This window comes from Crinia signifera, chromosome 6 (genome assembly GCF_055691185.1).
Source record: "Crinia signifera chromosome 6, ASM5569118v1, whole genome shotgun sequence".
NCBI classification, from domain to species: domain Eukaryota; kingdom Metazoa; phylum Chordata; class Amphibia; order Anura; family Myobatrachidae; genus Crinia; species Crinia signifera.
The window spans coordinates 123,786,910-123,794,409 of record NC_139222.1 but is presented as its reverse complement, the minus strand read 5'-3'; the positions used below and the strand labels follow the sequence as shown (position 1 = coordinate 123,794,409).

Genomic DNA, 7,500 nt, shown 5'->3' with positions numbered 1-7,500 from the left:
TCTGACGTGAGAAGTTTTCAGGGGTGGCTCGTTGGTCTAGGGGTATGATTCTCGCTTTGGGTGCGAGAGGTCCCGGGTTCAAATCCCGGACGAGCCCAGCATTTAGCTGCCTTTTAGAGCCCATGATTGATGTTACATGCTTGATTTCAAAGCCTCAATTGAATTTTGCTCTTGCCATGTTACACAATTAGTTTGTAATTACTTAGGAGTATGTAGTACATTTTCAACCATATGGTGGTACTTTGGGTAAAAAAAACACATTCCCCATTATCTCAGTAACATAATACAACAAAATACATCAACTATTTTATCCAGCTCTTTCAATTATTACATAAATAATATGAGTTTCACTTAAAAAAAAAATTATTCTGACGTGAGAAGTTTTCAGGGGTGGCTCGTTGGTCTAGGGGTATGATTCTCGCTTTGGGTGCGAGAGGTCCCGGGTTCAAATCCCGGACGAGCCCAGCATTTAGCTGCCTTTTAGAGCCCATGATTGATGTTAAATGCTTGATTTCAAAGCATCAATTGAATTTTGCTCTTGCCATTTTACACAATTAGTTTGTAATTACTTAGGAGTATGTAGTACATTTTCAACCATATGGTGGTACTTTGGGTAAAAAAAACACATTCCCCATTATCTCAGTAACATAATACAACAAAATACATCAACTATTTTATCCAGCTCTTTCAATTATTACATAAATAATATGAGTTTCACTTTAAAAAAAAATTATTCTGACGTGAGAAGTTTTCAGTGGTGGCTCGTTGGTCTAGGGGTATGATTCTCGCTTAGGGTGCGAGAGGTCCCGGGTTCAAATGCTTGGTTTCAAAGCATCAATTGAATTTTGCTCTTGCCATTTTAAACAATTAGTTTGTAATTACTTATGAGTATTTAGGACATTTTCAACCATATGGTGGTACTTTGGGTAAAAAAACACATTCCCCATTATCTCAGTAACATAACACAACAAAATACATCAACTATTTTATCCAGCTCTTTCAATTATTACATAAATAATATGAGTTTCACTTTAAAAAAAAATTATTCTGACGTGAGAAGTTTTCAGGGGTGGCTCGTTGGTCTAGGGGTATGATTCTCGCTTTGGGTGCGAGAGGTCCCGGGTTCAAATCCCGGATGAGCCCAGCATTTAGCTGCCTTTTAGAGCCCATGATTGATGTTAAATGCTTGATTTCAAAGCATCAATTGAATTTTGCTCTTGCCATTTTACACAATTAGTTTGTAATTACTTAGGAGTATGTAGTACATTTTCAACCATATGGTGGTACTTTGGGTAAAAAAAACACATTCCCCATTATCTCAGTAACATAATACAACAATATACATCAAATATTTTATCCAGCTCTTTTAATTATTACATAAATAATATGAGTTTCACTTAAAAAAAAAATTTTATTCTGACGTGAGATGTTTTCAGGGGTGGCTCGTTGGTCTAGGGGTATGATTCTCGCTTAGGGTGCGAGAGGTCCCGGGTTCAAATCCCGGACGAGCCCAGCATTTAGCTACCTTTTAGAGCCCATGATTGATGTTAAATGCTTGATTTCAAAGCATCAATTGAATTTTGCTCTTGCCATTTTACACAATTAGTTTGTAATTACTTATGAGTATTTAGGACATTTTCAACCATATGGTGGTACTTTGGGTAAAAAAACACATTCCCCATTATCTCAGTAACATAACACAACAATATTTATTAAATATTTTATCCAGCTCTTTCAATTATTACATAAATAATATGAGTTTCACTTTAAAAAAAAAATTATTCTGACGTGAGAAGCTTTCAGGGGTGGCTCGTTGGTCTAGGGGTATGATTCTCGCTTAGGGTGCGAGAGGTCCCGGATTCAAATCCTGGACGAGCCCAGCATTTAGCTGCCTTTTAGAGCCCATGATTGATGTTAAATGCTTGATTTCAAAGCATCAATTGAATTTTGCTCTTGCCATTTTACACAATTAGTTTGTAATTACTTAGGAGTATTTAGGACATTTTCAACCATATGGTGGTACTTTGGGTAAAAAAACACATTCCCCATTATCTCAGTAACATAACACAACAATATTCAGTAAATATTTTATCCAGCTCTTTCAATTATTACATAAATAATATGAGTTTCACTTTAAAAAAAAAATATTCTGACGTGAGAAGTTTTCAGGGGTGGCTCGTTGGTCTAGGGGTATGATTCTCGCTTTGGGTGCGAGAGGTCCCGGGTTGAAATCCCGGACGAGCCCAGCATTTAGCTGCCTTTTAGAGCCCATGATTGATGTTACATGCTTGATTTCAAAGCCTCAATTGAATTTTGCTCTTGCCATTTTACACAATTAGTTTGTAATTACTTAGGAGTATGTAGTACATTTTCAACCATATGGTGGTACTTTGGGTAAAAAAAACACATTCCCCATTATCTCAGTAACATAATACAACAAAATACATCAACTATTTTATCCAGCTCTTTCAATTATTACATAAATAATATGAGTTTCACTTTAAAAAAAAAATTATTCTGACGTGAGAAGTTTTCAGGGGTGGCTCGTTGGTCTAGGGGTATGATTCTCGCTTTGGGTGCGAGAGGTCCCGGGTTCAAATCCCGGACGAGCCCAGCATTTAGCTGCCTTTTAGAGCCCATGATTGATGTTAAATGCTTGATTTCAAAGCATCAATTGAATTTTGCTCTTGCCATTTTACACAATTAGTTTGTAATTACTTATGAGTATTTAGGACATTTTCAACCATATGGTGGTACTTTGGGTAAAAAAACACATTCCCCATTATCTCAGTAACATAACACAACAAAATACATCAACTATTTTATCCAGCTCTTTCAATTATTACATAAATAATATGAGTTTCACTTTAAAAAAAAATTATTCTGACGTGAGAAGTTTTCAGGGGTGGCTCGTTGGTCTAGGGGTATGATTCTCGCTTTGGGTGCGAGAGGTCCCGGGTTCAAATCCCGGATGAGCCCAGCATTTAGCTGCCTTTTAGAGCCCATGATTGATGTTAAATGCTTGATTTCAAAGCATCAATTGAATTTTGCTCTTGCCATTTTACACAATTAGTTTGTAATTACTTATGAGTATTTAGGACATTTTCAACCATATGGTGGTACTTTGGGTTAAAAAACACATTCCCCATTATCTCAGTAACATAACACAACAAAATACATCAACTATTTTATCCAGCTCTTTCAATTATTACATAAATAATATTTTATCCCGCTCTTTCAATTATTACATAAATAATATGAGTTTCACTTTAAAAAAAATTATTCTGACGTGAGAAGTTTTCAGGGGTGGCTCGTTGGTCTAGGGGTATGATTCTCGCTTTGGGTGCGAGAGGTCCCGGGTTCAAATCCCGGACGAGCCCAGCATTTAGCTGCCTTTTAGAGCCCATGATTGATGTTACATGCTTGATTTCAAAGCCTCAATTGAATTTTGCTCTTGCCATTTTACACAATTAGTTTGTAATTACTTAGGAGTATGTAGTACATTTTCAACCATATGGTGGTACTTTGGTTAAAAAAAACACATTCCCCATTATCTCAGTAACATAATACAACAAAATACATCAACTATTTTATCCAGCTCTTTCAATTATTACATAAATAATATGAGTTTCACTTTAAAAAAAAATTATTCTGACGTGAGAAGTTTTCAGGGGTGGCTCGTTGGTCTAGGGGTATGATTCTCGCTTTGGGTGCGAGAGGTCCCGGGTTCAAATCCCGGATGGGCCCAGCATTTAGCTGCCTTTTAGAGCCCATGATTGATGTTAAATGCTTGATTTCAAAGCATCAATTGAATTTTGCTCTTGCCATTTTACACAATTAGTTTGTAATTACTTATGAGTATTTAGGACATTTTCAACCATATGGTGGTACTTTGGGTAAAAAAACACATTCCCCATTATCTCAGTAACATAACACAACAATATTTATTAAATATTTTATCCAGCTCTTTCAATTATTACATAAATAATATGAGTTTCACTTTAAAAAAAAAATTATTCTGACGTGAGAAGCTTTCAGGGGTGGCTCGTTGGTCTAGGGGTATGATTCTCGCTTAGGGTGCGAGAGGTCCCGGATTCAAATCCTGGTAGAGCCCAGCATTTAGCTGCCTTTTAGAGCCCATGATTGATGTTAAATGATTGATTTCAAAGCCTCAATTGAATTTTGCTCTTGCCATTTTACACAATTAGTTTGTAATTACTTAGGAGTATGTAGTACATTTTCAACCATATGGTGGTACTTTGGGTAAAAAAAACACATTCCCCATTATCTCAGTAACATAATACAACAAAATACATCAACTATTTTATCCAGCTCTTTCAATTATTACATAAATAATATGAGTTTCACTTTAAAAAAAAATTATTCTGACGTGAGAAGTTTTCAGTGGTGGCTCGTTGGTCTAGGGGTATGATTCTCGCTTAGGGTGCGAGAGGTCCCGGGTTCAAATCCCGGACGAGCCCAGCATTTAGCTGCCTTTTAGAGCCCATGATTGATGTTAAATGCTTGATTTCAAAGCATCAATTGAATTTTGCTCTTGCCATTTTACACAATTAGTTTGTAATTAGTTAGGAGTATTTAGGACATTTTCAACCATATGGTGGTACTTTGGGTAAAAAAACACATTCCCCATTATCTCAGTAACATAACACAACAATATTCATTAAATATTTTATCCAGCTCTTTCAATTATTACATAAATAATATGAGTTTCACTTTAAAAAAAAATTATTCTGACGTGAGAAGCTTTCAGGGGTGGCTCGTTGGTCTAGGGCAGGGGTTCCCAATCTTTTTTTAATCACGGCACCCCAGAGTATAAGAATTTTTTTCGCGGCACCCCTAGGCCAAATTTATTTTAATTAGATTGGATTTATATGCGATTCTTAGGGTCAGTTATGTGGAAAAGGGCAGGAATTGCTTCTATTTGTACACATTTTATGATTGGCAGCCACCAGCACTGGTTTTGCTTATAAATAATTAACCATTAATAATTTGAGTTGGTCCTGGACCACCAACCCAGGGCACCCCTGCATGTGCCCCGAGGCACCCCAGGGAGCCACGGCGCACAGTTTGGGAACCACTGGTCTAGGGGTATGATTCTCGCTTTGGGTGCGAGAGGTCCCGGGTTCAAATCCCGGACGAGCCCAGCATTTAGCTGCCTTTTAGAGCCCATGATTGATGTTAAATGCTTGATTTCAAAGCATCAATTGAATTTTGCTCTTGCCATTTTACACAATTAGTTTGTAATTACTTATGAGTATTTAGGACATTTTCAACCATATGGTGGTACTTTGGGTTAAAAAACACATTCCCCATTATCTCAGTAACATAACACAACAAAATACATCAACTATTTTATCCAGCTCTTTCAATTATTACATAAATAATATTTTATCCAGCTCTTTCAATTATTACATAAATAATATGAGTTTCACTTTAAAAAAAATTATTCTGACGTGAGAAGTTTTCAGGGGTGGCTCGTTGGTCTAGGGGTATGATTCTCGCTTTGGGTGCGAGAGGTCCTGGGTTCAAATCCCGGACGAGCCCAGCATTTAGCTGCCTTTTAGAGCCCATGATTGATGTTACATGCTTGATTTCAAAGCCTCAATTGAATTTTGCTCTTGCCATTTTACACAATTAGTTTGTAATTACTTAGGAGTATGTAGTACATTTTCAACCATATGGTGGTACTTTGGGTAAAAAAAACACATTCCCCATTATCTCAGTAACATAATACAACAAAATACATCAACTATTTTATCCAGCTCTTTCAATTATTACATAAATAATATGAGTTTCACTTTAAAAAAAAATTATTCTGACGTGAGAAGTTTTCAGGGGTGGCTCGTTGGTCTAGGGGTATGATTCTCGCTTTGGGTGCGAGAGGTCCCGGGTTCAAATCCCGGACGAGCCCAGCATTTAGCTGCCTTTTAGAGCCCATGATTGATGTTACATGCTTGATTTCAAAGCCTCAATTGAATTTTGCTCTTGCCATTTTACACAATTAGTTTGTAATTACTTAGGAGTATGTAGTACATTTTCAACCATATGGTGGTACTTTGGGTAAAAAAAACACATTCCCCATTATCTCAGTAACATAATACAACAAAATACATCAACTATTTTATCCAGCTCTTTCAATTATTACATAAATAATATGAGTTTCACTTTAAAAAAAAAAATATTCTGACATGAGAAGTTTTCAGGGGTGGCTCGTTGGTCTAGGGGTATGATTCTCGCTTTGGGTGCGAGAGGTCCCGGGTTCAAATCCCGGACGAGCCCAGCATTTAGCTGCCTTTTAGAGCCCATGATTGATGTTAAATGCTTGATTTCAAAGCATCAATTGAATTTTGCTCTTGCCATTTTACACAATTAGTTTGTAATTACTTATGAGTATTTAGGACATTTTCAACCATATGGTGGTACTTTGGGTTAAAAAACACATTCCCCATTATCTCAGTAACATAACACAACAAAATACATCAACTATTTTATCCAGCTCTTTCAATTATTACATAAATAATATTTTATCCAGCTCTTTCAATTATTACATAAATAATATGAGTTTCACTTTAAAAAAAATTATTCTGACGTGAGAAGTTTTCAGGGGTGGCTCGTTGGTCTAGGGGTATGATTCTCGCTTTGGGTGCGAGAGGTCCCGGGTTCAAATCCCGGACGAGCCCAGCATTTAGCTGCCTTTTAGAGCCCATGATTGATGTTACATGCTTGATTTCAAAGCCTCAATTGAATTTTGCTCTTGCCATTTTACACAATTAGTTTGTAATTACTTAGGAGTATGTAGTACATTTTCAACCATATGGTGGTACTTTGGGTAAAAAAAACACATTCCCCATTATCTCAGTAACATAATACAACAAAATACATCAACTATTTTATCCAGCTCTTTCAATTATTACATAAATAATATGAGTTTCACTTTAAAAAAAAATTATTCTGACGTGAGAAGTTTTCAGGGGTGGCTCGTTGGTCTAGGGGTATGATTCTCGCTTTGGGTGCGAGAGGTCCCGGGTTCAAATCCCGGACGAGCCCAGCATTTAGCTGCCTTTTAGAGCCCATGATTGATGTTACATGCTTGATTTCAAAGCCTCAATTGAATTTTGCTCTTGCCATTTTACACAATTAGTTTGTAATTACTTAGGAGTATGTAGTACATTTTCAACCATATGGTGGTACTTTGGGTAAAAAAAACACATTCCCCATTATCTCAGTAACATAATACAACAAAATACATCAACTATTTTATCCAGCTCTTTCAATTATTACATAAATAATATGAGTTTCACTTTAAAAAAAAAAATATTCTGACATGAGAAGTTTTCAGGGGTGGCTCGTTGGTCTAGGGGTATGATTCTCGCTTTGGGTGCGAGAGGTCCCGGGTTCAAATCCCGGACGAGCCCAGCATTTAGCTGCCTTTTAGAGCCCATGATTGATGTTAAATGCTTGATTTCAAAGCATCAATTG

General features: G+C 36.6%; 11 non-coding genes across 11 annotated transcripts; all 11 read left to right on the top strand.

The window, feature by feature from the left end:
* The first annotated feature begins 25 nt into the window (after positions 1 to 25).
* Positions 26 to 97, top strand: TRNAP-UGG (transfer RNA proline (anticodon UGG)). The gene has a single exon. It is a non-coding gene; the product is annotated as a tRNA-Pro (tRNA).
* A 295-nt stretch (positions 98 to 392) lies between these two features.
* TRNAP-UGG (transfer RNA proline (anticodon UGG)) lies at positions 393 to 464 on the top strand. Its single transcript has one exon. It is a non-coding gene; the product is annotated as a tRNA-Pro (tRNA).
* A 976-nt stretch (positions 465 to 1,440) lies between these two features.
* TRNAP-AGG (transfer RNA proline (anticodon AGG)) lies at positions 1,441 to 1,512 on the top strand. Its single transcript has one exon. It is a non-coding gene; the product is annotated as a tRNA-Pro (tRNA).
* A 1,029-nt stretch (positions 1,513 to 2,541) lies between these two features.
* TRNAP-UGG (transfer RNA proline (anticodon UGG)) lies at positions 2,542 to 2,613 on the top strand. Its single transcript has one exon. It is a non-coding gene; the product is annotated as a tRNA-Pro (tRNA).
* A 695-nt stretch (positions 2,614 to 3,308) lies between these two features.
* Positions 3,309 to 3,380, top strand: TRNAP-UGG (transfer RNA proline (anticodon UGG)). The gene has a single exon. It is a non-coding gene; the product is annotated as a tRNA-Pro (tRNA).
* Positions 3,381 to 4,409: 1,029 nt separating this feature from the next.
* TRNAP-AGG (transfer RNA proline (anticodon AGG)) lies at positions 4,410 to 4,481 on the top strand. The gene has a single exon. It is a non-coding gene; the product is annotated as a tRNA-Pro (tRNA).
* Positions 4,482 to 5,860: 1,379 nt separating this feature from the next.
* TRNAP-UGG (transfer RNA proline (anticodon UGG)) lies at positions 5,861 to 5,932 on the top strand. Its single transcript has one exon. It is a non-coding gene; the product is annotated as a tRNA-Pro (tRNA).
* A 296-nt stretch (positions 5,933 to 6,228) lies between these two features.
* TRNAP-UGG (transfer RNA proline (anticodon UGG)) lies at positions 6,229 to 6,300 on the top strand. Its single transcript has one exon. It is a non-coding gene; the product is annotated as a tRNA-Pro (tRNA).
* Positions 6,301 to 6,629: 329 nt separating this feature from the next.
* On the top strand, positions 6,630 to 6,701 carry TRNAP-UGG (transfer RNA proline (anticodon UGG)). The gene has a single exon. It is a non-coding gene; the product is annotated as a tRNA-Pro (tRNA).
* Positions 6,702 to 6,996: 295 nt separating this feature from the next.
* On the top strand, positions 6,997 to 7,068 carry TRNAP-UGG (transfer RNA proline (anticodon UGG)). The gene has a single exon. It is a non-coding gene; the product is annotated as a tRNA-Pro (tRNA).
* A 296-nt stretch (positions 7,069 to 7,364) lies between these two features.
* On the top strand, positions 7,365 to 7,436 carry TRNAP-UGG (transfer RNA proline (anticodon UGG)). The gene has a single exon. It is a non-coding gene; the product is annotated as a tRNA-Pro (tRNA).
* Positions 7,437 to 7,500: the final 64 nt, after the last annotated feature.